The sequence below is a fragment of the Panulirus ornatus genome, chromosome 12, assembly GCF_036320965.1.
Source record: "Panulirus ornatus isolate Po-2019 chromosome 12, ASM3632096v1, whole genome shotgun sequence".
Lineage (NCBI taxonomy): Eukaryota > Metazoa > Arthropoda > Malacostraca > Decapoda > Palinuridae > Panulirus > Panulirus ornatus.
Window position 1 is genome coordinate 1,138,663 of NC_092235.1, and position 8,436 is coordinate 1,147,098.

General features: G+C 37.5%; 1 non-coding gene across 1 annotated transcript; it reads right to left on the reverse strand.

The window, feature by feature from the left end:
• Nucleotides 1-1,802: 1,802 nt before the first annotated feature.
• On the reverse strand, nucleotides 1,803-1,874 carry TRNAV-UAC (transfer RNA valine (anticodon UAC)). Its single transcript has one exon. It is a non-coding gene; the product is annotated as a tRNA-Val (tRNA).
• Between the last annotated feature and the right edge of the window lie 6,562 nt (nucleotides 1,875-8,436).

Consider the following 8,436-nt stretch of genomic DNA (forward strand, 5'->3'; position numbering starts at 1 on the left):
GAAGATGCCCAATTGTACATTGTATGTATCATATGGGACAGTTCAGTTTGTAGTGAAGTTGCCTTACTTTGTATTGTATATATCATATTCCAAACTAAGGTTGGCAAGTAGAGAAAATGAAGAATTAGAGATCATTAAACTCTATGGCCATTAAACAATATGGCCATTGAAAGTAGTTTGGAAGATTTGGGGGATCAGATCAATAAGGATAAGTTCACTACGACCTCATATTCACTAACGTGTATCTTCACTACAAGCTTATTTTCACTTAATTATATCTTCACTATACCCTCATCTTCACTACACACGTTATTTCTACCATACCATCATCATTGCATTCCCTGATGTTCACTAAAAGTAGTTCTTATCTTCACTACATAATCATTTTGAATAAACTTTACTCTTTAATAACCCTTATCTCTACTAAATTCGTATCTTCACTACATTCGTATCTTCACTACAACCTATCTTGACAATATCCTTATCATCACTATACTCTTCTTCACTACACTCTCATCTTAACATCATCCTTCTGTTTACCGAACTTAGTTCAAAGTCTGACTTGAACGTAGCTTTGGAAAGTTTGTGTTCCTCATTGTGTTACCTCCTTATTATCATTGTAAAGGCAATTGTCACCACTCCCTAACTAAACCCTCATCGTCACTACACTCTCATCATTATCATTACTTCTTGATGTTCAATACAAAATTTTAGCATATACATTTATCTTCACTACAGAATAATTTTCATTGCACCTTTATCTTCATTACCCCTTGTTTCAGCTACATCCGTATCTTCCAATCATTCTTATATCTTATATTAGTTACATCTTTACAATATCTTTATGTCTTCTCTGTTCCATCTTTTGAAAAATTGAAAATGAGAGTAAAGGATTTCCGGCCTTCTGCTCCCTACCCTTTTAGTCGCCTTGTACGCCACGCAGGGAATACGTGGCAAGTATACTTTCTTCCCTATCCCCAGGGATAACAGCATCTGGTGTTCCCAGACGGTCACCCATCCAAGTACTAACCAGACCCAACGTTGCTTAACTTGACTGATCGAACGATATATATATATATATATATATATATATATATATATATATATATATATATATATATATATATATATATATATATATATATATAAGACTGAAAACAATGAATTTCCCAAATAACAAAAATGGAAGCGCCGGGGTTTGAACCCGGGTCCTCTCGCATGCCAAGCGAGTGCTCTACCACTGAGCTACGCCCCCAAGAACATATTTTGTGACATAGTATTATATGAAGCACTGAGATTACTACGGCAAAATAGTGTTTGACCGACCGTTGCCGACTAGCCGGCAAAATAACCACAGGGTAAATCTCCATGTTGCTGTCGTGTTTTCCTCTCAATTTTCCACGAAGAAATGAGTTTTACGTTTTATTGTCGTTGCAATAGACTGGAACTAAGCAATAGACTGGAACTAAATGATAGACTGGAACTTAGCACTAGGCTGGAACTAAGCTGACCTGGTATGAGGTGAGAGCCCTCATTATCATCCCTGCTAACTACCGGAAGCAGATTAAGTCGTTCCACAACCGATGTCCGGCCCATGTTAACTCTGATGTGCCCAGCAGTTGGAGGAGGATCGCCAGAAGCTTCTGGAAGATTTCAAGGACGTCTTGGTGGACCTGACCCTTTCAGATAAGGTCGAAAACCACAATTTATTGTGAAGATCTTCACTATAACGTTGGACGAACATACTGAATGTTGCACACATGTGATGCGGACAAAATGAAAAAAGAAAAAGACAAAAATTATGTCTGGTGTGGGTCTCGAACCCACGACCTTGAGTGTGTAAGACTCACGCTCTACCACTGAGCTAACCAGACAATAGAAAATACGTCTGTTTCTTCAATTTGAATTAATGAAAATCTTTGCGAGGCATCGTTTAGAAAAGAGAGATGTCTTTGACGAAATTTACTTGCTTGGCTTATTCTTCTGTTTCTCATTATCGAAAGTAAACGTACTGAAGGATATGTATATATATATATATATATATATATATATATATATATATATATATATATATATATATATATATATATATATATATATATATATATATATATTATCCCTGGGGATAAGGGAGAAAACTATTCGCCATTTCCCGCATTAGCGAGGTAGCGTTAAGAACAGAGGACTGGGCCTTGAGGGAATACCCTCACCTGGCCCAATTCTCTGTTCCTTCTTTTGGAAAATTAAAAAAAAAAAAAAAAATATATATATTGAAAAGGATCGCAATTTTGCACGTGATCAAGTATACTCTTATGAGTCCACGGGGAAAATAAACACGATAAGTTCCCAAGTGCACTTTCGTGTAAAACTCACATCATCATGGGAGACACAAGAGAGAAATATAACAGTCAGTTGATGTACAACGAAGAGACGTAGCTAGGATGCCATATAGTAAACATGTGATTGTCCAAGACAGACAACAAGCGTATCATAAACTTATTATGTGGACAAGAAGGTGAATTGTTTACACATTTTATCAACATTAAAGTTATCCAATTTGTATAGACCATCACTAATATTAAGATTATAATTCTTTGTGTATTCAGTAATAGAAGATTCAATGATATTTCTCGTGGTACTTGAGTTAGAGTTAATAACTGAGATGGCATTATTAACTCTAATTCCAGTACCACGAGAAATATCATTGAATCTTCTATTATTAAATACACAAAGAATTATAAACCTTGAGGAAGCAACATGGCGGTCAAAAATAAGCTGCAGGAATGAAGTTTATGAATGGAATATCAGTGAGACGATCCAAATGACGAATGAATGAGAGCGTAGTCAACATACAATATAAAAGGACATATTATGAATGGCAGCCAGGCAAGTAACGGCCCAACTGAATGGAAGGATTTAAAAGTTCGCGTTATATGACGAATTTTGATAGATTATCCAAATTTCCATTCCAGTTATGAAACTTAATGGTTGTGTTCAGTTCTAGAGACAAAGTTTAAAGGTTTGTGTTTCAGAGATGAACCACAAAGGATATCGTTAAATTAACTGACATTAAAATTTGTCAATTAAGTAAATCATTTTGTACAATAGCTGTAATTTGACAGAGTTAAAAGTTCGCAGTTTCATTACAATTCTAATTTAAAAGCTTGAGATTTCAATGATGGTTTGCACAAGCTTAACGTACATTTAAGTTTTGTGTTTATATGACGTATCTTAAAGGACTCTGGTAAAATAACGCAGCTGGAAGGTTTACGTTCAAATGACGGTGTTTAAATGTTTATTGATGAATGGTAGATTTAAATGGATAGATTTTAAGTTCGCGTTTTCATGAGCGACTTTAAACCTTGTGGTTGAATGTCACAGTTTAAATGTTGGTATGTACAATGTTGACCAGATGGCGGTAGTGTGTAGACACAGCCATACCAGGTCGTATTTATCATCATTAAAGTCACCTTCCTTACTTACTTATGGCGGCGATGAAATTCACTGGTTCTTGATTGTGCACCAATTAACCTATCAGATAATGGTACAATGTTTGCCTGGTGTTGCATATATCACGTCTGTTGTTGAAACACAAGAATGCCAGGTGACTTTGGGAGTGGATGATAATGTAAAGATCAATATAAATGTGGGAAATCTTGAACCGCCATCACCAGACACAACACATGTTTGGATCTGGCGGGGGGAGGGACTTGCCTGTGACGTCACGATGCCCCGCCTCCAGCCTGGCGCCGCTCTGTGTGTGTGTGTGTGTGTGTGTGTGTGTGTGTGTGTGTGTGTGTGTGTACTACTTTAATCATTATCACGTGAGTCTTTTGAGGAAGGATTTGTACACTCGTGTTGCCCCGTCTCTTAACCTTGTAAGTGTAAAATATGTTTTCACTCCTATGTGCGCTCACACACACACACACACACACACACACACACACACACACACACACACACACACACACACACACACACACACACACACACATAACCTATAATATTATCTAGTATTTTCTTCAGACGGATATCTTACACCTTGATTATAAAAGCCAAAGAAAAATTTATAAAAACATATACATATATTTCCACACGTGTAGATATATGTTATGTATTGAAATGTGGCGGAAAAATTCCTTATATATTAACAAACGTGATTGAGGACGTAAAGAATCTGGTACAAACATAATGGTTATTGTGATAAATGATTTATTTATGATAAATATGTATTGTGTTGCATTATAATGGTTGTTCAGAACTAAGGTTCTTAAACCTGAATCAGTGAAATACTATCAGAAATAGAAAACCTGTTAAACATGAACATTTATAGTGATTAACCACAGAATATATTTTCCTCTGGGTATGTAAAATAAAATACAGTACAGGGAGCTAGTTTGAGGAAGAGTATTTCATATCTTAACAAAATATTTACCTCTAATAGCGTCCCTTATCTTTCGTCATCATTTCTTATGTTTACTATCAAGAAATGTCTTTTATCTAACATAAAAATTCTGTCTGGGTATTTGATTAATGTTGTCCAAGGATGAGCTACATGCCACACGTGGTCAGGTCACAGTGGTGGTGGTCAGGTCAGTGGGCGGTGTGTGTGTGTGTGTGTGTGTGTGTGTAGCCCCTGGGTTCATGTTGGCCACACCCACCGGCCGGTGGTCAGGTCAGTGGGCGGTGTGTGTGTGTGTGTGTGTGTGTGTAGCCCCTGGGTTCATGTTGGCCACAGCCACCCACCGGCCAGCCGGGCGGTAGTTTATAACTAAGACTGGTAGTTTCACATGCCACTTGGAGTGTCCCTCACTACAGAACTTGAGCAGCTCTTATCCTGAGGTGGAGCAGTTGATCCTCTCCACCAGGCTGGTACACTTGGTCTGCACCAGGTGGCTCCCTCCTGGTCATCCTGAGTGGTTGGTTGCTGTGTGGGATTTAATGACCACTGACTTGTGAAGGTCATTTGGCCAACCATCATTTTATCATCTGATAAAACATGAAGCAACGCCAAATATTACATGATCCACCTAAACTATTGAGAATGATGAAGTCTGATATTGTTACGTTACGTCATCCAATCTTGCCACTCACATGTTACGGTAATCACGACTACATACATAGTGTTGTTACGACTGATATTACTGTATGTACTGTAGTAACGTACTGTGGTTATGTGGACACCAGACGAGACCATCATTATGATGTGTCACCAACATGTATCTATAATGCTTCTATAACTGGCACGATCAAGGTTATAACAACATTATCCTTGTGTCACCAACATGTATCTATAATACTTCTATAACCGGGATGATCAAGAAGGTTATAACAACATTATCCTTGTGTCACCAACATGTATCTATAATGCTTCTATAACTGGCACGATCAAGAAGGTTATAACAACATTATCCTTGTGTCACCAACATGTATCTATAATACTTCTATAACCAGCACGATCAAGAAGGTTATAACAACATTATCCTTGTGTCACCAACATGTATCTATAATACTTCTATAACCAGCATGATCAAGAAGGTTATAACAACATTATCCTTGTGTCACCAACATGTATCTATAATACTTCTATAACCAGCATGATCAAGAAGGTTATAACAACATTATCCTTGTAGTTGTTGGATCAGTGTAGAGCAGAGCAATACCTGGTGAACATTACTTCCTGGTTGGTGGCCGCCATAAATACCACCAGTGTTTATAAGCTCACACATCACCAGGGGTTAAGATATGGTGTTATCCCTCACTGCTCTATATAGCACCAGCCACGGTGGCTGGGCCTCCACCTTATACCTCACTCCTACTCTTCTATATCCCTAACTTCCTTGTGATCATCTCACTTTGAATAACTAGCTCTTCACATAACAGTTGCTTGTTGTTGTTGTTGTTGTTGTTGTTGTTGTTGTTACGTGTTGTAGGTTTATGTTCTGCCACTGGACGACTCGTTCTCTGATCTTACCCAACAAGTAAATGTTTGTGTCGAGATTCGTCAGGTGTTTATCATACGGAGTCTGTAACACGTAAGTCTGTCTATCGTTCACTATACTGGATAGTAACTGGTAAAGGTTATTAAAGATATCTACACCAGAAACTGTGCCACACAACAAAACATACAAATCACGATATTTGCAACATGATAACATGTTTGACTTAATGACCATCAGCAGGTAAGGTCATCAAGCCGCACCATACATACGTCAGACAGTAACATCAGTTGTATAACAGGATGTATATATGTGGTTGGATTTAAGGGCTATCAGCTTGTGGTCATGAAGCCAGAATGTGAACCATAAGTTAACATAAAATGATCGTCCAGGTCCAGCAGGTAGCTGCATATAAAACTATGAATGTCTGTCTTGATTACTGACGACGTAGAGGGAAGGGTTTGGCAGGAAGGGGAGTGTGGTGGAGTTTGCTGGAGGGTTCTCGGGAGTGTTGTGAAGAGGAGACAGAAAAACAGACGGAAAGGAGGAGGGTAACAAGTCCTTGGGCTCAACCCAGGTGCTACATTGTCACTCAAGCAAGACATCTAAAATAATCGCCACCTCCATCTTTGTTAAACCAGTGGACCTGGAAATTGAATAGTACCTGTGTGATTCTGTATGACATAATACAAGGCATTGAATCTCCAGTAAATACTAATGCCAGGATGAACACGAAAAAGCGAAGGAGAAGCAAGAGAGGTCTGCTTAACTTTGTAGGTTCCCTCCAATCATATTTGTTTGATATTGCTACTCAGGAAGAACTTCAGTTAGGAATCAGGTTAGATCCTTACAATTTCAACAACTTCTTAACAACAGGTATATTAAGGCTAAAGCTAAGATCTTAAAACAACATTCTAAATATTTGAATGACATAATGTTAACTGTTAATAACTTGACACAACATGTAGCACTACTGTCAAAGTCTCTTAATCCCATATATGCTATAGTGACTATTTCCACATAGGTTGATAGTTTATATGTTTCAGATCACTTATCATGCACATTGTTTCACTGGCTTATTGGAAGATGTTAATAATCTGGTAAACCAAGTTATCACACCATCATTTTTTCCCTTCTCGGAACTCACACGTATCATTAAACAAGCGATGACGAAATTCGGTTGCACCCCAGCTCTCCCTCTGCATCACGTGGCCAGTTATTACTCCTTACTAACGGTTGACGTGATCCTCGAAGCGGTCATTATCCACATACCATTCACTGACTCCAATACTTACAGCCTTGTGAACGTAATACCATTCTCTTTTAATTATACAAAAGAGTTGCAAAAGACTATCATCCTTGCTGATAACATGAACTTTCTCTTATATAATATTAATTCCTCGTTGATTGCACATCTCTCCATGGATGATTTAGCATTGTGCCATAAACCATTGCTTGACAACTTGATTTGCCCCCCCCCCCCCATTCCTTGGTTTTTCATGATTTACAAACAAACTCATGTAAGTACCAACTACTTTTAGGGCATCAACAAAATGTTCTTCATTCCTGTTCCTTTAAGGAAATTACTGTTACTGAACCTTCTATTGAAAGTATGGACAAATATCACGTCTTGTTTTTTCCAGAACCACAAAATGTTCTCATTCATTGCCCACCCAATCATCCCACATCTTATTTGTTTCTGGGACACATTCAGTTAGGACAACAATGTACTCTTATCAGTTCAAGTTTCAAATTGTTCGGCACTCATGATCATTATTTGGGACAAACTGATAGAACTATCCCGAGTTTAGGACGAATCCCCCAAAACATCAACTTATCAATCATCAATGAAGTAAAGATCCAACATCTTCCATCTATGGTTCAGGACGATCGAGATTCTACAATAGATGTTCTGGCTTTTGTACCTTTTAAGTACGCTTCTCATATATCTGGAATTTCAATTGTTTCATTGTTTATTGCACTTATATTTGTGTTCGTAGTATTTATGTTATATTGTCGTCTACGACATAAGGTATCTAATGTAGAATTCAGAAGGTAGTTGCAGCAGCACTTCCTTATTTAAGGAGAAATCTAACTCCAGAATAATATGTATTCAATAAGTTGTTTGATTTTTTGATTTTTTTCATTTCATTTGCATACTGATTTTGTGTACACCATATATAATATCCATGTATATATCTTTATGATAATCTAATAATTGTAAAGTGTGTTATCCCTCTTCTCAAGCATACTAGTTGATATAGGAATAACTCTTGTACATACCTACAATTTGCTTATTTCTGTACTCTTATATTCAGTATTATTTCATGTATAACCATAACTTATCATGGCTGGCAGGAGCTTGAGCCAGGTTGTGGCCCAGCAAAATGTAAGACTCACGCACACTACCATTAGTTTTTCATTAGGTATTTGTTATTATCATTTTACTGTGAGTTACATAGAGTTAGATGCATGTTGCCACGGGCTCACTGTTCCC